The sequence below is a fragment of the Gossypium raimondii genome, chromosome 13 (assembly GCF_025698545.1).
Source record: "Gossypium raimondii isolate GPD5lz chromosome 13, ASM2569854v1, whole genome shotgun sequence".
NCBI classification, from domain to species: Eukaryota; Viridiplantae; Streptophyta; class Magnoliopsida; order Malvales; family Malvaceae; genus Gossypium; species Gossypium raimondii.
Window position 1 is genome coordinate 18,556,102 of NC_068577.1, and position 22,834 is coordinate 18,578,935.

Here is a 22,834-nt window from a genome sequence, read left to right on the forward strand (position 1 = left end):
ATACCATGATAAGGACATTTTCATAATAACTCATTGAATCTCTCCTATGCCTCATATAGAGATTTGTCATCAAGTTGCTGGAATGTGGTGATCTCATTCTAAAGTTGGGGCATTTTTAATGAGAGGAAAATATTTCAGCAAGAATCGCTAAACCAATTCTTGCCATGTGGTTATGGACTCAGGTGGTAAGGAATTCAACCATGCTCCTGCTCTATCTCTCAATGAGTATGGAAAAAAAATTAATCATAAAGCATATTCAGTCACTTCAGCCAATTTGAAAGTGCCGCTCACCTGCATGGATAAATGAAGATGAAAGTGTGGATATTTAGTAGGCATTTCACTAAATTGGCCTATTGTTTGTAACATTTGGAACATTATTAGCTTCAATTTGAATTGTGCTACCTCAATTTTGGGTCTCACAATACCCTAATTAAGTTAATGGAAAAATGACATAACATATTGATGAATGACAAAGCTCTTTCAACAACAATGATCGGATTTTAAGCTTTAGCAACTTCATCTCTCTGATCTTGTTGTGTAGGATTCATTTCTACAATTTGTCTTTAAGCAATTTGTTCTATTCTCTTTTTAGGTTATCCAATTTCAAGATCAACTGGAAGTAAATTAATAATTCAGTCTATGTTCATAAATAGTTGGTACCTAAAGATTCACAAAAAACTAAAGTAAGAATAACATAAATTAAAAAAAATTCAAGGTAATTAACTTCACAAACAATGGCTAAATAGTCCCCGTCAATGGTTCCAAAAACTTGTCACGAGATTATTGAATACTATGCAAGTGTACACAATCATCAATAAGTATTAAAGTAGTGAGTGAAGAGTATCATCTCCACAGGGACTGTATGTAAGGCAATAGTTGTGAAATTAACAATTGGCAAGTTGTTGGTGAAGAAAACTAAGAGTGAAATGAGTTAACTACATATTCTAATTAAAATTAACTAAGTATGCAAGGTAATTTAAAATGTCAACACATAATGAAAAAGAAGCAAATACTAACACAAGTTTTAATCATAATGGCATGAAGTACTAGAATAATTACTTTCCCTTAACTTAGAATTATTAAAAACAATGCCAAAGAATGTTACGGTGATCCCGTGGCAAATTGGTGATTTACTAACCCAAAATCTACAAGCTTTAGGCAGATCGTGAATGTTTAACCTTTTAGTTTCTTTTACGCATGTCTATGTCTGATTAACTTTAAGGTAACATATTCAAACATCATACTTGGAGGTTATGCAAGGTAACAACATTTCTCGATATTATTACTAACCTGTATATTAAGAAATCAAGCATGCACCATTCAAGTAGTGTGTCCATTAATTATCATCTTTTCAAATCAACAAATTAATTCATAAACTTACCCATGTTATTTGTAACACCCTATACCCAACCCAATCACCAAGTCTGGGTACCAAGAAACTCGAGTTAAAAAAGTTCTACCCGATTACTTATCGCCTTAATATGTATTAGGTGGTACATACATTACTACCCATCAGCATTTACTTAAGTCCAAAGATAACAACAGCTTCAAGGTTTAAATCCTAATTATATTTTATCTTATACAAGTTTTCAATCCCTATAAACATCCTACTTCATTTAAATAAGAATAATTATTTATAATAACCTAAAACTTAATATTTTATTATAATAAACTCAATTAATCCCCGAGGAATGGCCTCTAAGGACGCCCCTCTATATACATGAAATAGCTACCACACCCGTCACTTGAATCTAGTGGTGTCTGGCTTGATCCCTCCACTCGATCCCCGAGTCTTCAATTACCATGCATACAAGAAGTAAAATTTATAAGTTTGGAAGAAATTATTGAGACCTCCTATACATTGATATTCATAGAAGACTTTTTAAAATATGGGAAAAAGAGATTTTATGTGCAAATGCAAAACTACTTGAATTTCGTAGGAAAATTTGTAAATTTTATTGGTGCAGTCAATGCCTTGTTTTTTCTGAGTTAATTGTCGGTGGTCATAACCACTAGTCATAATTATGTTCTATCAAACAATACTTTCTTATGGGTTTTGACCATTTTTATCGTTATTCCGGACTTTCCTTATACTCTTCATGATATGTCTCATCACTGATGCCCATATTTCCCAACACAGATTGGTGACATCTATTGGCGTTTTAATCGAGACTTTGCCATAACTGTGAATCCCTTCCTTGATCCCTTAATCTACACTAAACTCCATATGGATTTTTCGTACTATTTTGGCTAAAATATGTTTCTCAACCTAGCCTATGCTTGGTTCCTTTCCCGAATAAGGTCCTTTTCTAATATCCTCTTTTGTTGACTTGGATATGATACTTGGTTGACTGAATCAACACTCATTTTTCTTGGCTAACTTGTACCCGCAATGTAACCCCAAAATACTCTTCATGTTAGTCTGATGCTTTAAGATTCTCCAATTAATAAATAGTTCCTAGTAGACTATCTCCAATTTAGGTATCCCTCGGTGATCTCCAACTTTGGTAGTTGACCGCCTATAAATGTGTTACCATTTATAGTATAAATATCACACCAAAAATATATTAAATTAAATCGGCGATGTCTGCAAGCGTACATGTCAAATTGTAATATAGTAAATTTTACAATGAAACATTGGTAAATATTTTGAGGATCGTACCCATGGGATTGTAGATTGGAGAAACTATTAATAAATTAATTACAGAAAATAATTACTAATCTAGTCGAGTCACAAATTAGTAGTGTTAATCCAAATTAAACTATTAATTAAACTAATTAAATTATTAAACCTAAACTAACCTAAAGGACTTTCCTATTCCTAGTGTCGACAATGAGAGTCTCTAGCCTCTGATTGATTAAATCCCTAATTATACAATTAAATAATTAATTATCCTAAATTGAGTTATTTATTACCTTTAGCTATGACTACCCTCTCGATTTATCCTCACTAAGGATTATCTCCTAAGTCACTCTTCCTAGGCATACGGATACCCTTTTGGTCTCACCGTTTGGCACAAGTTATACACAACAAGATACCCTTCTGGTCTCACCTGTCACAATATTCTATCAAGGCGTCACTCCCTAATATACTAAGTACACTTGAATAAACAACCAATTTCGGATAAATAATTACTTAACAAATAAATTAGTTTAGTAATCGGGACATGCAAGATATAAAATAAGCACAAGAAGTTATTAAATTATTCATACAAATGCTAATTGATTAGAAAAATGAAAATATAAATAAAAGAATATGAGATAGGAGAAAGCTCATAAACATATTGAAGTGCAGTGCCTTAGCAATCTCTGCTCGCAATTGTCTTCACATCGAAATGGAAAATTTTTGACTACACGAACATAAAAAGAAAATAAAATTGAATAGGAAAATTGTTTGCCTAAAACTACTTCCAGTTTCGGTGACCGTAAGGTTGCTTATATAAGCACCGACCTACTTAGTGACTGTCACACCCCGAAATTGTGTCTAGAACTTTCGAGGGTAAATTAGAAATTTTGGCTTGAAATGGGTTCATAAATTTTGAATTATGGTAACCCGAAATTATTTTCGACTATAGCTTTTTAAAAATCAAATCAATTTTTTAAAATAAGGTAGGAAAGAACTTCAATTTTGAAAAGAGAACTGTTTTGTAAAAAGGGTTAAATTAAGAGTAGTTTCAAAGAAAATAAACCAAGTTTTAAAGTCAAACCAGTTCCCCCCTTTTAAACTTACTTTTGACATGAATGAAAAAAAAGAAAGACAGAAACCCCTTCATCTTTTTTCTTTGTTCCGTCCATTAGAGAAGAAAACCCAAAAATTTTATCCTTCAATTTTTTTGTGTCTATTACTTGAACCTCTTGTTTTCTATTATCCTTCAAGCGTAAAAACCCCTTTGAATTCAAAGAAAGACACCAAAAACACCATTAAATCCATTGATTTTTCTTCAAGTGAATTTTTTCGTATTTTTAATCAAATGCTCGTTTTAGCTCAACCAAAGGTAATGTTTCATTTTCCTATTAGTTTTTAATGATATCTAGCCTTTTAGGTTGTGTTTTTATCAATTGAACTAAAAGTTTTGAATAAATGCCGAAATTTAGGTCATTAATGGTGAAATTCAAGATTTTGTATAAAATCAAAGTTTTTAATGAGTTTTCATGAAAAATGTTTATGTTCTGTCAAAATTTTGGAAACATAAATCTGTATAGTTTTGTATAGTTTAAAGGTTGAGAATCAGTCAAAGGTGAAAAATTAGATGATTGGAATCAATTATAGGCAATGGGAATGAATAAAGATTAAGATATTTGAAATTCAAGTTTGCTAAGCTGAAGGTTTCGATTACATGAGAATTTAGCTTAGGCTTGTGTTTTGATTGTTTGAAGTGAGTATTTGGCTTATTTTTTATTATGTTGTGTGATTTACCTTGTTGAAGCTTCAGAATCGTTAGGACCTTCAACGAGTAAAGATAAAGGCAAGGAAAAGCTAATTTAAACTTTCAACGATTAGGCAAAAATGTGAGCAGTGAGTGTTTGGAATCGTTACTTGTAGACACGATTCATAATGTTAATTGGGAGCTTAGGAATAACCTAAACCCCTATCCTAAGTTCCGACTGTAAGCTTTCCATTTCCCTTATTTTATTTTGGCAAATTATGTGATTATGTGAATAATTGTGGTTTGATTATTATGATACGATATTGTGATATGAGACATGTGTGATGACTATTGTGAATTGTGTTGTGTTGTGGGCATGATATCCATGCCAAATGGAAGTGATAATGATATGCTAATAATACAAATATGTAGCAAAAGCGAGTAGATTTTTGGTAAGTATATATGTGTTGAATTGTGGAATGTGATATTATTATGATAGGTAATATGTGAGAATACTTGTATGTGATATATGATGTACTTATTTTAATATGTGAGAATACTTGTATGTGCTATATGATGTACTTATTTTAATATGAGAGAATACTTGTATGTGATATATGTGGTTGGATATGTGATGGCTCAATAAGCATTATTGTGGCACTTAAAGTGAAATTAAATGTGAATGCAATAAGCATGCATTGTATACAAGTTTGTAATGTAAATTGATGAATATAAAAAGAGATGATGTGCATTAAATTAGTAATTAAAAATGTGTAATTTTGGATATTTTGGCCTTGTGATCTCTTGAAACCGTTAGATATAGTTGGCATGCCATAGGATTGTGAGTACTCACCCTTGTGTTTTGTTATTTGGGCATTAAGGCCCAGGACAACTTAGAGAGATAAGGGAATGTGAGCTAAGCTCCATTCACCAATATGTTGGTGTGTTGGAGAGTGTTAGCTATGTGCTACACTTTTGGGATATGTTCGACTCAAAGAGTCATTTGGTGTGTTGGAGATCCGTGTATCTAATGTATGGTGGTAGAGTCCACTTTTATGTTTCATAGCCTTAAATGCAAAATTATTGTTTAAATGTGATCTTATTTATTGTGATAATACGATGTGAGATGGATGCTTAAACATGTAAATAATATGCTAAATGAGTTTATTTAAGTTTCATGAAAATGTTAGTATGTTCTTATGGTAAATTATGTATGTAATTGTGGTTTGGTTCGTTTTCATTTAACTTGTGAATGCATGTGAATATATAAGCTCGACTTGTGAGTTATTAAAGCATGTATACGATGTTTAGTTTTGATGAATTATTGTAAAATGAACTATTTCTATACAAGTTGAGTGTAGTTTTACATGAGAGTATATACTATTTTTATGATTTAATGAAGCGTGAATATGTTATCGTGACTTGGTTAGAATATGGTTGTGACCGTGTTGTAGTATGCTCTTGTTTAACCTTTGATATTGTGTATACTTTGTGGTTATTTAAACATTCACTAAGCTTGTTTAAGCTCACCCACTCTTTGTAAACCTTTACAGACAGTTAGCGTTGTGGTCTGAGTAGTGCGAAAATTTCAAAGGGAGTGATCCAAGTAGATTTAAGATTTGAGTAGGTGATTTATAACTACTATTTAAACTGTGGGAATAAGGCAATGTGGTAGATTCATTGCATGAATATTGCCTTGATGTTTTGGATTATTACTTGGATTTTTTACTCATAGAATTTGTAGATGTTTGACATTGTTTTATTGGTATTGCTTCGCTTAAAATATTGATGATTTTTTTAGTTGTAATTTCGGATAATTTTGATGTTGAACTTTGAAGTTATGATGCATGTTGAATGGGTATAAGTGTGTTTGTGTTAAATGCCTTGTTTTGGTGTTATTTTTTTTTGTTTTGTGCAGAGGTATCGATATTCGGCTACTAGTATCGATACCATATCTCGAGTATCGATACTCGAGGTAATAATACTAATACTTTTTTATTTGTATCGATAGTTTGCTAGTTTTAAATTTTGCAAGAAAATAAAATACTTATTTAGTATCGATATTCTGAGTGTTAGCGATACCATCTATGAAAAATATTGATACCATTGATTGAGTATGGATACCTATGTGATCTTTTAGACATTTATGTTAAATGGGATTTAAGCATGCATTTAAGTTGTGTTAAGGTCGATTATTGTATGTTTAAGCGAACTCTAACTTCGTCTAGGGGAGATTAGACTTAAACCTCATATAGTTATTCGATTATGATGTTAATCACATGTCAATAAGATGTTTTATGCTTTGTTGATGATGAGACGGTGGTGTGCGTCTTATTACTTGGGCTCGACAACCGGGCTAGGTATAGGGTGTTACGGTGACTACTCAATCCAAGATACACTTAGATATCAATGAATAAGATATTCTACTAAAAGTTAAGGTCCAAATAAGGAAATTTCCCAAGTCGTCCAAGGAATCAACCATATTTTGGCCTACCATCATCATGTCGTCGTGACATGGGAATGTTCCTCGACACGATGTCGCCACCATGCCATTCTTCCCATTTCTTCATCGTATCATTGTGACGAGAGAAAGCTCCTTGTCATGACATCAAGTGCGTTCCTAGCCTTTGACAGCTTTGTTGGCTTATTGAGCTTTCTTATCTCACGGCCTGATCATCCTTCCTTGTACTCTTAGAGCTACATTGGTATCCTACACACTTAATTAGCTCATTCGTCACTTGTGAGGCCTGACTCGACTTTACGGGTCATCAAAATAGCATAAAATGCATAAAAACACTTGTTTATTATCTTTTAGTTCCTACCCTACTAATGCTGAATATACAATACTTAATTATAAAATGCCAAGAAAACAAGCTCGTTAAGTGCGAAAATGCCTAAAATAACTACTACATTTGACGTCAGGTCAATAGTCCTATATTGTCTTCCCCGTGCTATATAGCCCTGATGGACTTCCTATTCTTCTACTAGTTTTCAGGGGACTTTCCACCCAAGGTACTCCTCAATGGGCTCCCTCATATGATAGATCCTATGGACTGTCCCGCTCTATATAGTCCTATCTGGACATATTTTTTCTCTATGGCTCTCTGGCAGAAGTTGCAAATCGGACCATTTGGGCAAAGTCTCGCCTTGAAGTGATCATTGGCAAAATTATTCGTTTCTAACTATTTCTTTACCCGCAAACCCTTAGGATTAGATTCTAATATTGGTTTTCTCGCCACACAATGGCAAACACATACTAGCTGATACTTAAATACCTTGGAGAAAAGTATCCCTTCCATTACATCTTCCACGTTAAAACTGATTATTCTAATTCCTCTTACTGTCGTAATTTGGGAGATTCTCTTCTTATCCCATTTCCTCACATCCTCATATGCGCCACGATCATTCTATCATACTACATGCCGCGCAATTCATTTAGTGAATTTTCGTTCAATGTTCTAAAAACATTCCTAGTTTATTGTCTTGGAAGACATTTATCTATTGTCATAGCTGAGCTATGGTCTTACACCTTGTAACCCAATGTTTAACGTCCTGGCGGACTCTATTGGTTGCCATAGTCGGGCTATGTTCTTACACTTTGTAACCCCGTGTTTAATGTCCTGGTAGACTTTATTGGTTGCCATAACCGAGCTATGGTCTTACATGTTGAACCTCATTTGAGATGTCACCCTAAAAGACCTTACCATCGTCATAGTGTCGCTACATAGAGTCAATAGACTGTCGTCACAGTGTTGCTCTAGTGAGCTAGTAAATACTATTTCATGATGCCTCTCAAACTCCCTTGGATCCCCATCAGTCCGCCGATTCGTTTATTACACCAAATTTTCCTATCTTCAACTAAGCCATCATAGTAACTCCCTCCTTATTCCGCATAAAATAAACATGCATATCACTAAGTTCTTACACTTCTTTCTGTGTCATATAGTACGCCATTGATAACTTAGTCAAATCATATTCATATAATAATCAACATAAATACTTATGTGCCATGATTCATACTCAGTATGTTCATTTTCCATGTCCATACACAACAATAGATTTAGACAGACTCAAAACAACTCAAACACAGACCATTCAAATAGTGCAATATCAACAAACACTCACGGCTAAGCATAGAAACTCACATGAACTTCTTCATACTTTTCAACTTAGCCTTTCCAAGTGCCAGAGCTTCCATCGTACTGGAAACTAAGCATGACAACCATATATCAGCTAAACCAAAGGCACTTTAACCTTAAAACCTGAAACCCTTTTATACTGAAACTTGTTAAGAAATCCTTACTATAATTCATCCTTTAATTCCACGAGTATAGAAGGATAGAAAAGCTTATCAGTTCCTTAAATTCTCTACTTCCAAACTTCAAATCTCATGACTACTGCTCCATGATGTGCTCTCCCAAATTTTTCTCTTCTTCGGAACAACCGAAGAAGACAAGTTAGAGGAGAAGAAATTTGCAAACAGAATTGAGAAGAATTCCTTTTTGTAGGAATATCCCTTCTCACCCAAATTTATAGCTCCTCTAACACGGTCTTCATGGCTCAAATAGCCATCCATCGACAATCATTTTGCCTCCCACTATGGAACTAGCTAGTTCCATCTTAACCAAATCACTAATTGCCCAATAGTCACAAATTCTCCAAATTTTCCCAATAGAGCTCGCCAACTTCTGTTTTTATTTAATTTTTCCCCGTCTCTTATTTAAATTCAGGCCCTTAATGAGGACCGGGTGTGACATTATTGATGCATTAGAAAGTGTGATCATGATAATACTTGAATGAGTAAACAACCAAATACACAAAACATATTCAGCAAAGCATTAATATCTAAAACTTAAGGAATGAGATTATTCTAGCATCAAAAAAATTAAGTCATAATAATTAAACTGAAAGCAAAGAAATAAGTTGGAATCATGTTATCAACACATAACAATGTAATAGACAAAAGTAAGGAAAACTGTAAAGTTGCTCCCAAGGTGCTTCACCGTGGCACTACTCTCGTTTTGCCTTCTCTCTTCTCATTTGCGTCACTCTGAACACTAATGCTCTCATTTTTTTTCTAATTTTCTACTCTTAGCTTTGAGTATTGCTCTCTAACTTTTTGTGTTGTTTGGTGATACGTTTTCCCTCAAGCATATGACCCATATTATTACTAGTTTGAGCCCCTTTAAATCCTTCTATTTTTTGCGTCACCCCATTGATTTTCTCTCATTTAGGTGGACAGTTTCCTTGATTTGAAGGAAAGTTTACTTGATTTTCTTCATGGTTTTTACAAAAAGTCTTAAATTTAAATGAAAGTTGGGAGTTAATTGAACAAAATGGTAAGATGGCAAGCTCTACTAGAAAACTTGGGAAATTTTTGTGACTGATTAGTGAATGGTTGAGTTCCAATCTTGGTTTGGTTAAGTTGTAACCGACTGGTTCCTTAGTGGGAGACAGAATGATTAGCGACGGATGGCTGTTTTGGACCATGGAGACAATGCAAATGGAAATATTTTTATGTAGGAAGGGATATTCCTGCAAAGGAATTCTTTTCAATTCTATTTACAATTTTCATCTCATCTGCATCATCTTCTTCGTTTGCTCAGAAGAATAGGAAGTTAAGAAGAGCATTGCATGGAGCTGTGATTATGAGATTTGAATTCTAGAAGTAGAGAATTTTAAGAATTAGTAAGTCTTCCTATCTTTTTATATTAATGGTTTGAGAAAAAGGAGTAAGGACTTCTGAAACTGTCAAAAAAAATTATAAGATAATTGAATTTTGGGTTTTAAAGTTAAACACTTTGGTTTGACTAGAATATGGGTTGTTGTGCTTAGTTGCTGCCAGGACAAATGAGGCACTGGCATTTGGGCAAGCTAAGTTAATGAGGATCAATGATTTAAGGTGAGTTTCTATACTCTACCTTTGGGTGATTGTTGAGGTTGTACTACTTGTATAATCTGCATCTGTGGTTGTTCTATGTTTGTTTAAATTCATGGTCGTGTCTGAATTTGATGAATAAGTATGTTGTGAATGCATAACCCTATGTAAGTATGTGTACACTTGTAAGTATGATTACTAGATGTCAAATGGTTATGAATTGATGTATTGATAATTAGTGTATTGTATGTTATGGTATTAAGTACCTTGATTTGCATGAAATTCATGTTTATATTAAATATGAAGTACGGAGGGAGTTACTTTGACGGGAGAGTGAATATAGGAAATTGGTGTAATGGAGGGATGGGTGGATTAAAAAGGGAATGCAAGGGATTTTGGCGGCATCGTGGAATTGAATATCTACTGGTCCTCCAGGGCGACACCGTGACGACTGTTATCTAATGGTCCTTTGGGGTGACACCGTGACGACGGTTATCTAATGGTTCTTTGGGGTGATACTATGACAACAGTTATCTACTGGTCTTATAGGGCGACACCGTGTAAACAATATATAGGTCCTCCGAGGCAACACCTCGAAAGAGATTTAATGATTCTTGGAATCAAAAGTTCATAGTTAGTAATGGCATGATCCAATGGCGAATAGGTACACCTTATGGTGAAATAGAGTCTGCTAGGGTCGTAAATAAGGGAGCCTGCCAAGGTATGTAAAGGGAAATCATTGCACGATGCACACGGTGAGAAGTTTGACAGAAGATAATCGTAGCGCGCTTGGGAACGTGGGCAAGCGTGATATTAAGAGGATCTGCCAAAATGAGAAGGTAAGACGAACATGCATAACCGAATTAAACCCAGCATATGTGAAAGGAATGGGTATTTTTCTTCAAAGCATTTAAGTATTCGCTATTATGAGTTCGCCAGTATTTGGCGAGTAAATCAACATTTGGGTGTGATAAAGCGAGACAATTAGGCATATTTTAATCTTATGAATCAATGAGTACAAAGGCTACCTAAAACAGAGAAGTTTTGGCAAGGACCCTCTTATGGCGGGAGTTCGCAAGGATTATCTATTAGAAAAAAACGGGTTTGGAAAATGCAGCGGAAAATAAGTTTAAGGAAAAAACAAAGTTTTAAAATTTTTTTTCCAAAACTAGAACTTGGTTGTGACTTCTAAAGTAGAGGTGTTCATGGGCCGGGCGGCCCGGCCCGGCCCGACGGCCCGCCCGAAATATGGGAGGGTTTGGGTAAAAATATAGGCCCGAAATATGGGCTTGGGCAAAAAAACGAGGCCCGATTAAACAATGGGCTGGGCCTCGGGCACAACTTTTTTGGCCCGGGCCCGAATAATAAATATTTTTATTTTTTATTTTTTAACTTTAAAATACTTTTAAAATAATTTTTTTAATTTTTTTAATTTTAAAATTTTTTTAAAATACTTTTTTAATTTTTAAATTTTAAAATATTTTAAAATACTTTTTTAATTTTTATTTTAATTTTTAAAATAAATTTTTGGTATTTATTTAAAAAGGCGGGCAAGGCCCTTTATGAATTTTCCCTGGCAGCCTGGGCAAAATTCTAGGCCCATATTTCAATAGGGGCAGGCTGCCTAGGACCAGTAGTCAATTTTTTTCAGGCCTGGCAGCCTACCATGAACACCTCTATTCTAAAGTAATAAACACTTAATCAAAATTGTATCTGCTCGATTCGTCTAGGATGAACGCTTCAAACGAGTAATCTTCTCTGTTATCCTCAAGCTCACATTTGTCGAGTGTGAGCTCACTCTGAATCAGAAAATTTTCCACAAAATTACCAATGAGATAATTTCGTAATTTTTTTAAACTTTTGGGCCAAGTTGTAAATAAGAAAAATATTTCTAGAAATTTTTTAAAATAATTTCTTTAGAGAATTTTCTCTCTACAACTTTCTCTTAAATTCAAAATTGTAAAATAATGACCCATGACTATCTTTACATAGGAGAGTTTAGAAAGTTCAACTGTGATTAAACTTAATCAATTTAATATTAAATTAATATAATACTTATCAAGATAAATATTAGATTAAATTTAATATTAAATCTATTAAATTAATACATTATGTATCTAGAAGATAAATATTAAATTTAATATTATATTAAGATAATTCAATTTAATATTAAATAATAAAATACTATTAAGATAAGTATTCAATTTAATTTAATATTAAACCTATTAAACTAATATTATTTTTGGAATAGTTAATCTGAAATCAAATTATCCGGTAAAGTCCTAGTAAAAGTGTGATTCCTCCTCCACTAATCAATCGTTTAAGGACCACCATCGACCACTAGAATGCCGCCATCGCCCTTGAAACGCTGAGCCAGTTCAGCTGTTGCCGGTTCAATTCTAGCCAATGATGATTTAACCGGTTTAGTTTACCCATCGGTTAGACCATCAGCCTAATTTAACATACCAAGCCAAATTCGACCAGTTTTTGGGTCTCGATCTCAGTTTTGGGTTCTCCAAGCCAATTTTCGATTTTAGATCCAATTTTCAAGTTCAATTACCCATTGGGCCTATTTTCAAGTTTAATTTTCGCATCAAATATCGATTCAATTAAATTATTTCCAAAGTCATAGAATTTTCTTTTGATTCAAATGCAGTCCGATCGAGCTTTTGTTGAGCTAACAGAGGGACCAATCAGACATATACAATTAGGCTTGAGTAATTGCAATTATGTCCAAAAGCATCGTCCCGATAATTCGAAATTTACTTAATTTTGGAGTCAATCCACAAGAAGTACAATGATTGAAAACTCATTATTGTATACTCTTTACGAAAGCAATTCATCCAGCTGTTTTGTCCAATGACCTCGTCATATGTGTGTTACCCTCATATGATACCCTTTATTTCTTTGAGTTAAATCTGTTCACTCAATAAAATCCTATTTTATCTCATTCTCATTATTGTGTCTTCTTAATGATTAATATGATCACTATCAACAAATGACTGTGATAAATTGCTTGTTTGAGAACAAGTAACCTGTGGTAACATTCCATATTTATCTATCCACACAATGTCAATGAGAGGGTATTGTTAAATATTTAATAGACCTATGAATTCCATTGTTTCTAGTAAATTCATGTCATACACAATTCATGTACCCAACATACCAGCTACGGGCTCAATCATCTTTAGAGCATAAGCCTCCACTTATATCAAATCACATGAGTTACATACGCATGGTCAATGGATAACTCAAGACTTAGGTAAATCACACCATAAACATCACAAGTGAATTAATTCACAGGCGGATTTGGAATTAATTCATCTTGGGTCCAATCCAATATATCATTTTTCCAATGAATACATCTATGTCTACCTATGGAGTCAACTGCTATGGTAGCCAAGACTAGTCATCTCCCCAATTGAAATTGTAGGCAACATAATAATCCTTCGAAGCATTTGAATCAGATGCTCAATTTGATTCTTTTACGGGATTAAGAACTCGCTTAGATTATCTACTAAAGTAAGTTATCTTTCTTGCAATGTAAACGTTATTACAATGCTACTTATCATCAATTTGAACTTAGACAATAAATGACCTAATATTTTCTTATCACAGTTTCGCTATGTATGCAAAGCATGAAGGACAGAATGTAACACCTTATACCGGCCCGGTCGCCGAGTTCGAGTAACAGGACGCTACATCACCGTCTCATTATTAACACAGCATAAAACATCTCATTGACATGCAATTAACATCATTATTGAATAACTATATAAGTTTTAAGTCTAATCTCCCCTAGATAAAGTTAGAATTCATTGAAACATACAATATTCAACCTTAACACAAGCTAAAAGCATGCTTAAAGATCACATAGGTATCGATACTGATTCGATGATATCGATGTTTCTCATAGATGGTATCGATACCGTTTAGAAAACCGGTACCATTTTAGAATTTTGTTTTCCTGCAAAAATTAAAACCAACAAACTATTTATACCAATCCAAAAGTATCAGTATTATTACCCTAAGTATCGATACTCGAGAAATGGTATCGATACCAAAATGAACTATTGACTTCCTTCACATTCGAAATATCATAGAGGTATCGATATTAAATACTCGATTATCGATACCTCTGCACAAAACAACAAAAATATCACAAAAATAGAGCATTTAACACAACCATACATATATCAACTCATCATGCATTTAAAACTCAAATTTTAGCATAAAAAATAACTGGAACTACAACTCAAGCATCATCAATAGTTTAAGCTAGGCAATACCAATAAATTAATGTCAAACGTCTATAAATTCTATGAGTAACAAATCCAAGTAATCATCCAAAACTTCATGGAAATATTCATGCAACAAATCTACTTAGATCACTCCCTTGGAAATTTCTGCACCACTTACACCGCAATGCTAACTGACTGTAAGATCAGTGAATGATCAAAATAACCAACAAATAGACATGCATTCACAGGTTAAATGAAAATGATCAAAGCTCAACTACAGACGCAATTTATTATAAGAACATACTAACATATTCATGTAGTATCAATCAACTCATTTAGATTATTATTCACATGTTTATGCATACATAACATATCATAATATCACATTCTATAAAATCACAATTAATCGATAATTTGACACTTGAGGCTATGGAACATAAAAGTTGGCTCTTATCACCATACATTGGATACACAGATCTCCAACACACCATTGACTCAATAAGTCAAACATATCCCAAAAGCGTAGCATAGCACTCTCCAAGACACCAACATATCCCATTAAATGGAGTCAAGCTCACATTCCCTTATCCCTCCAAATCTGTCCCGGGCCTTAATGCCCCAAAAACACAACACAATGTTGAGTACTCACAAATCCTATGACATGTCAACTATATCCAATGGTCTCAAAAATCACAAGGCCAAAATATTTGCCATTAATCACACATTTTACCTACCATTAGCATGTACAACATGCCCAAAATTAACACTTTCACAATAGCCATCACAAGCATATTCCACATGTTACAATATCACATCTTAATTCACAGTTCCACAAGCTCGAAAATCAGTACAAAATTTGAGACAGTTTCAGTAAAAATATTATGACCAGACATAATTTAGGTGAGTTTGAGAAAATATTGAAGCTTATATCCTAGGTCATGCCGACACTAAGCATCGGCCTGACCTGAATGTGACTTGACTCAATTCATGAACATCTCAAAATTTAAAACAAATCATCAAAGGAACCTTATCTTTAAAAAAAAAACTATTTTTCAAATTCAATATTTTTTCCACTAATATATACTTTAATTGTTTTTATTGATGGCAAAAAATATTGAATCGAAAAAATAAATTTTAAAAAATAAAGTTTATAGGTTGAGACTTTCTTTAAATCGAGAAGTGTTCATGAATTGAGTTGAGTCAGATTCAAGTCAAGCCTATGTAAGATGTCAATATCATATATAGTTGTTCAATTCTAGCCTAACTCGAAATTAAAGCTTCAAATTTTACAAAAATTCACTCATAGTTGTAAATTATTAAATCAAGTTCGTTTAGGTTTGTCCATTTTTTTATTTTTAAGAATGATTAATTTTATTTAATATTAGTTAATTATATTTTACTACTATTATATTTTTCTTCTATTAAATATCTAAACATAAATATTTTTATATTTAAATTATAATATAATATATTTAAATTTTATATGATATAAGCAAAAGGAAAAATAATACATTATAAACATGAAAATATGTTAGGTCAACTTCGGGTTTTGAATATAAAAACCAAACGGGCCTAATCTTTTTTGTTCAAATATATTTTTCGATCATGACATTTTTGCTCTATCCTCTCAAATTTTGACGAACCTTTGAATTTGGATTAATAAATCAATTCTTGAATAAGTATTTTTAAATGTAATTTTTTAACCAAATAGATTTAACTCTTTCAAGATTAATTATATTTATTATGTAACTTATATATAAAAAGAATAAATATAAAAACTTAATTTATAAAAATTAATTGTTTGGTTTAATATTTTAAATTTAATTGAAAATTAATTTGTCAAAACTCAACTTATTGGTACGAGGCAATCTTCAACTACTTTTATTTTTATTTTGTATAAATTATAAAAAGTATTATGATTTATTTCATTTTCATTTCTAATTTAATATTAAAATTTGAATTCTTTTACCAATTAATATAAAATTTGGAAAATGAATTGACAAAAAAACATTTTTATAAAACAAAAATACTTTACAACTAAAACAACGTGACATTCATTCATTAAAAAAAGGAAAAAATAGAAAAGGGAAAACGTGGCATTATGTTATTTAAGGTGTAATGATGGGGGCACTCATCAGTGGCAGGGGATTTACGTTGAACATAAATAATCATTCCCATTTGTTCCTAAGTATGCTTGGAATCATAACTCACTGCCAAACTCCCATTCATTCCTCTTGATACAAACCTCTCCACCAATACATGTAACACCCCATATTCAGTCCAGTCATCGAACTCGAGCTATGGAACATCAAATTAACCATCTAAATGACTCTTCGTTTAAATCCAACTTAAACTCAATCACACAATAAGTTAAAACATAAAGCATGTTTAGATTTAAGAAATCACAAGCTCGTGAACTCACATCGCTTGCTTCATGGTACGCAAAGCAGTAACATGTGAACCTACATCGCTTGCAAGAACTTAACTACTTTTTCCCTGAAAAACATGTGAACCCACTATTTTGCAACAACTACTTTTTCCCTGAAAAACATGTGAACCCAATATTTTGCAACACAATATACCTCACGAAACACAGCAGTTCAACTATCTGACATTGGGGTTCGCACCCTTGCTTAGCTCACACATTTTAAGTCTTTCATGGGGTAAGTTTACTTAAAAAAGGTAGGTCTTCGCGAACGACCCTTATGTTTTTAGATTCTGTGAACATGTCTCGTAAGGTCTCACCTAATTTCATGTATCAAAAATTATTAATGGTTCACAAGTACCACTTTGCCAATTGTTAGGTTTCGCACTTTGCACAGTTCGATAACCTTGTCTCTTCACAACGACTTTGGAAAACTCTATATAAGTTAGTAAGTTTGACTCATTACATGTTTTGCTTATGTGAACATTCTGTTAAAGATTAAATACTTAAGTATGTATTTGTGAATTAATAAAACATTAAGCAAAGTTTTGAACTATATTCGTATACTTAAAAATTCAAGTGTGCATGAGGCGTAGGAAAACCCTTAAACTCTCTCTACTCCCAAGAGTGCTTTGCTAAGGAGTCCTAGAGATAGCAGTAACTGCTGCGGCTTGGAATGGATGCAAGCGGTGGTGACGACCGAGAGAGGAGGGATGAGATCTCTCTTCTTGCTGAAGAACTAGTTCAGTTATCTGTCAAAGGCTCGATGGTGGTTCCAAGTTCTAAACCTACATTGATATGTACGGTTTGGACAGAAAAGCTGTATAACACAGACAACTTTAGGGCTCATATGAAAGGCATATGGAAAACAAGGAAAAAGTTTGAAATACAGGTGGCTGGTCAAAATTTATTCTTAATAATTTTTGAGATGGAAGACGATCTAGAACTGATTTTGGAAGGAAGACCTTGGCTTTTTCGGAAAAGCTTAATTTTATTCGACAGATTATGCCAAGCGGTGGAGAGGGACCAGATCAGGCTTATTTCATCCCCTTTTTGGATAAAAATTGAAACGTGTTTCCCCGAGATCGACAAGAAAGATCTATTGCATGCGATTGGTGGGACTTTTGGTGGGGTTCTCAGATCTGAAATTAGTGAAGAATTCTGTCGACTCAGAATTAATTTGGATGTCCAGAAACCACTTAGAAGAGGTATTTTGTCGTTCTCGATTATGTTAGTAAAGTATGGATCCCTTTAAGTATGAAAACCTGCCAATGTTACTGCTTTTGGTTGTGGAAGAATGGGGCATGGGTTGAGTAATTGCACTCAGATATCACCTGCAAGGAAAATTAAAATTAGTGAAAATCCTCCTTATTCGGTGGCATTAAAAGCAGAATCAAAATTAATTGGAAAAGAAAGTATGTGTTTCAACTTTTTGATGAAGCAGAAGGGGGTGCAAAGTTCTTATACTGGAAGGGAAAGTCAGAAGCCCAATGCTACAATATGTACTGAGGAAGGAATCACTGAGTTAGGGGGTTCACAGGAAAATTTTAGATTAAAGGAAGTGGGGGAGATACTAAAAGAACAGAATAGTACTTCAGGATTAGGGGAAACTGAGAAGGTGTGTAAAATTATCAAAAAAAAGAGTCAATTTCTAGACCAATAGAAGAATGCAGATGGGTTACGAACACAAGCTGGCGAAACAATAATAAAAGATGAGAACTACACGAGGAAGAGGAAGTCCTTAGATGGAGTTTTTAAAAGCTGTTTTAGAGAAAGTGTTGACAGAGATGGAATTAAAAGAATGAAACAAGATATTCTAGATGTTTGTAATGAAGGTTCTTTAGTGATGATGACAGACAATGATAAGCAACTAGGGGTGCAAAAATTATTGAGATCGGCGGCTGCCAACAGGCAAGCCGACCGGATGCAATGAAAATCGTAAGCTGGAATGTTTGTGGATTGGGGAGTCCACGAGCTGGAAGAAGACCGCGTTATTTTCTAAAGTAGCACAATCCCCAAGTGGTATTCTTAATGGAGACTAAAGTTGATAAGAAAAAGATGGAAAAAGTTAGACGAAGCTGCGGTTTTATGAATGGAATTGATGTTGAGGCTGAAGGCTCAAAAGGAGGTTTATGCTTAGCTTGGAAAGGAGACTTGATAGTCAGCTTACGGAGTTTCTCTAAATCCCATATTGATGTTTTGGTTAAAGAGGAGAAGGTCAAAGAAGAGTGGAGATTTACAGGGTTCTATGGATCTCCCTATATTCATAATAAGAGTAATTCATGGGAACTTTTGATGAAGTTGGGGTAAGATAAGAACTATCTTTGGCTGGTAAGCGGTGATTTTAATGAGATTATGTTTTCTTTTGAGAAATGTGGGGGCGCCCCAAGGGAAGAAAGCAGAATGCAAATATTTCGGGAGACATTAGAAAACTGTCAGTTGGAGGATTTGGGGTTTTCAGGAGTATGGTTTACATGGGAAAGGGGAAATTTGCCAGAAAAAAATATTAGAGAAAGACTTGATAGGGGGTGATAAATGATAAGTGGAGGATCCTCTTTCTGGCAGGTAGGGTTAACCATCTTTCTCACACAATGTCGGATCATTGTCCAATCCTTATTACTACAGATGGCGATAATATTTACAAAGGCGATTCAAAGTTTAAATTTGAGGCGTGGTGGTTGATGGAAGAGACGTGTGAAATAACCATCAGAAACTCTTGGGAGTCAGGAGCAGGTACATTTGAAGAGAAACTTGGAAAACTACAAGCAGATTTATTAGTTTGGGCGAGAACAATTAAAAAAGGAAGAGAAGGCTTAAAGAAAAAGTTAACAAAGCAGTTTGATATGTTAATGGGAGAAGAAAGGAATGATAATACGCTGGCAGAAATTATTGACACCAAGATCCATTTGAATATGGAAATTGACAAAGACGAAATTTATTGGGAACAAAGGGCAATGGCGAATTGGCTTAAAGTAGGAGATAATAACTCAGCCTTTTTTCATAGGTTTGCTACATACCGCAGACGTATTAATTAAATATCTAGGTTGGAAAAAGAAGAGGGAGGAGAGGCTAATGAAGAGAGTGAGATTAATGAAGTAGCTTCTTCCTATTTTCAGGAGCTCTTTACGACAAAAGAAGATGGGGACTGTTCATATCTCTTATCGGGAGTTGAGGAAAGTATTTCAACAGATATTAATAAAGATTTATTGTCAGCTTTTACAACAGATGAGTTATACGCAGCACTCAAGGGAATGGGACCTACAAAAGCTCCAGGACCTGACGGTTTCCCAGCTATTTTCTTTCAGAAATTCTGGCATATAGTAGGTGAGGAAACATCTAAATTCTGTCTGGATATCTTAAATAATGGTGCTACTTTCGGTAATTTTAATCATACGGATATTGTACTGATCCCAAAAATTCTAAATCCCTCAAGCATTGTTAACTTTAGACCCATTAGCTTATGCTCGGTGATCTACAAAATGGTCGCAAAAATAATTGCCAACCGACTTCAAGTAGTTATTGGAAGATGTATTGATGCGACTCAAAGCGCGTTTGTTCTGGGAAGGTTAATAACTGATAATGTGCTTCTAGCTTATGAGATCTTGCATACTTTTCGACAGAAGCGCAGAGGGAAAAAGGGATATATGGCGGTTAAAGTTGATATGAGCAAAGCTTATGATAGGGTTGAGTGGGGATATCTGAAGAAAGTAATGTTACGAATGGGTTTTGCATCAGAATGAGTTAGGTTGGTTATGAATTGTGTTTCCACAACATCTTATGCAGTTAATATCAATGGAAGAAGTGGAGGAACCTTTTCACCGTCTAGAGGTTTGCGTCAAGGGGACCCTTTGAGCCCTTTTCTTTTTCTGATTTGCAGTGAGGGATTATCATCTTTGATGAGAATGGCTTCGGTGGCCGAAAAACTAAAAGGTGCAAAAGCCAGTAGAAGAGGACCAGAAATTTCACACTTGCTTTTTGCTGATGATTGTATTTTGTTCGGCGAAGTATCAGATAGGGGTGCTAGGGTACTAAAGGATATTTTGGAAATATATGGAAAGTGTTCTAGGCAATGTGTTAACTTTAATAAGTCTACAATATTTTTTAGTATGAATACATCTGATGAGAAGAAGAAAGAAGTATCAACAAAGTTGGGGATTAGGACCTCTACAAACTTAGAACGATATTTGGGGCTTCCGAACATGGTTGGGCGTAGCAAGAAGGAATCTTTTCAGCAGTTAAAAGAGAAGATTGTTACTTGGATTGATGGGTGGAGTACTAGATTATTATCCCAAGGAGGTAAAGAAGTCTTTATCAAATCAGTGTTACAGGCTATTCCAACCTATGCTATGTCGTGTTTTTTACTACCAAAGACTCTTTGTGGGGAATTTGAAAATATATTTGCTAAGTTTTGGTGGCAGAAAGCACATAGAAGAAGAGGTATCCACTGGTGTCAGTGGAAATATCTATGTCGTCCTAAAGATGAGGGTGGTTTGGGTTTCAAAAATATGGCTCAATTTAATATCTCCCTTCTAGCTAAACAGGGGTGGCGCATTTTGAATAACCCAGATTCTCTAGTTGCAAAAGTTTTAAAAGCAAAGTATTTTCCAAATGTTGATTTTTTAGATTCCCATTTAGGGAATAATGCTTCGTATACATGGAAGAGTATTTGGGCTACTAAGGGTGTCTTAGCTAAGGGATTATGCTGGAGGGTGGGTAAAGGTACAAATATCTCGATTAATCATGATTATTGGATTCCAGGTTTATCGCAAGATGAATTACCAGCTTTAAATTCGAATTTGAATGTTAGTAAAGTTATGGATTTAATTGAATCAAGCAGTAGAACATGAAAACAAGAGTTGATAGAGTATACCTTTCCGGAGGATGTTGCCGAGAAGATTCTTAGTATTCCGCTGGCAGAAAAACCACACGATGATTTCCAAGTCTGGAGCGCTGAAGCGTCGGGTGAGTTCACAGTCAGGAGTGCCTATAAACTATTACAAAACACTGAAAATAATCCTAGAGCTTATGCTTTACAAGATGACTATAAGGACTTCTACAGGAAGCTATGGCTTCTTGATCTTCATTCAAAAATAAAAATTACAGTTTGGAAGATCTCTTGGAATTTCCTAGCAACTCGGGTTAATATGCTTCTTAGAAGACTAACAAACTTTTCAGTGTGTCCTCGGTGTGGATCTGGATCTGAATCTATGGATCACCTATTTCGTGAATGCCCTGTTACAATTTCAGTGTGGAAAGAGTTATCATTTTATAAGTATATGCAAGAAAATCAGTTGGGGTTTCTTTAGTGGTTAATCTGGGTTTTTAAACAAAGCTCGGCATTTCAGTGTCAGACCTTCTGTGTTGCTGTATGGGCCATCTAGGGTGATAGGAATAACAGACTGCATAATAAAGAGAGTAAATCTGGGAAAGACATAGGAAGATTTGTTAACAGATACATTTCAGAGTTAGAATCGGTTGGTCAAAATAGTAGACAAACTCCATTTACTGTTACAAAATGGAAAAAACCAGAGGATAACTTTGTCAAAATCAATTTTGATGCAGCATATGAAAAAGGACAGAATAAAGCGGCTATCGGAGTTGTAGCCAGAGACAAAGAGGGTTTAGTTCTCTTATCTTGTTCGGAGGTTCATCAAAGGGTCTCCTCAGCTTTTGGAGCGGAAGCAATGGTGTGCCGGAAAGCTCTCCAAATCGGCGTTCACAAACAGTGGGAAACAGTTATTATCGAAGGAGACTCTTTATCAATAATAAAAAAGTGCAAAGCAAAAAGCCCAGATAAATCAATGGTGAGTGCGTTTATCCATGACATCCATCAGCTTTCGTTTTATTTTAAAGAATGCAAGTTTGAGCATATCCCTAGATCAACAAATAGCCTAGCGCATATTTTAGCAACAGAAGTGAATAA

General features: G+C 34.2%; 1 long non-coding RNA gene and 1 other non-coding gene across 2 annotated transcripts; one reads left to right on the forward strand and one right to left on the reverse strand.

The window, feature by feature from the left end:
* On the forward strand, positions 1-106 carry LOC128036372 (small nucleolar RNA R71). The gene has a single exon (XR_008193169.1). It is a non-coding gene; the product is annotated as a small nucleolar RNA R71 (small nucleolar RNA).
* An 18,086-nt stretch (positions 107-18,192) lies between these two features.
* Positions 18,193-22,591, reverse strand: LOC128035895 (uncharacterized). The gene is made up of 3 exons (XR_008192434.1): positions 22,265-22,591; positions 21,782-22,143; positions 18,193-18,245 (listed from the first exon to the last, which is right to left on the reverse strand). It is a non-coding gene; the product is annotated as an uncharacterized LOC128035895 (long non-coding RNA).
* Between the last annotated feature and the right edge of the window lie 243 nt (positions 22,592-22,834).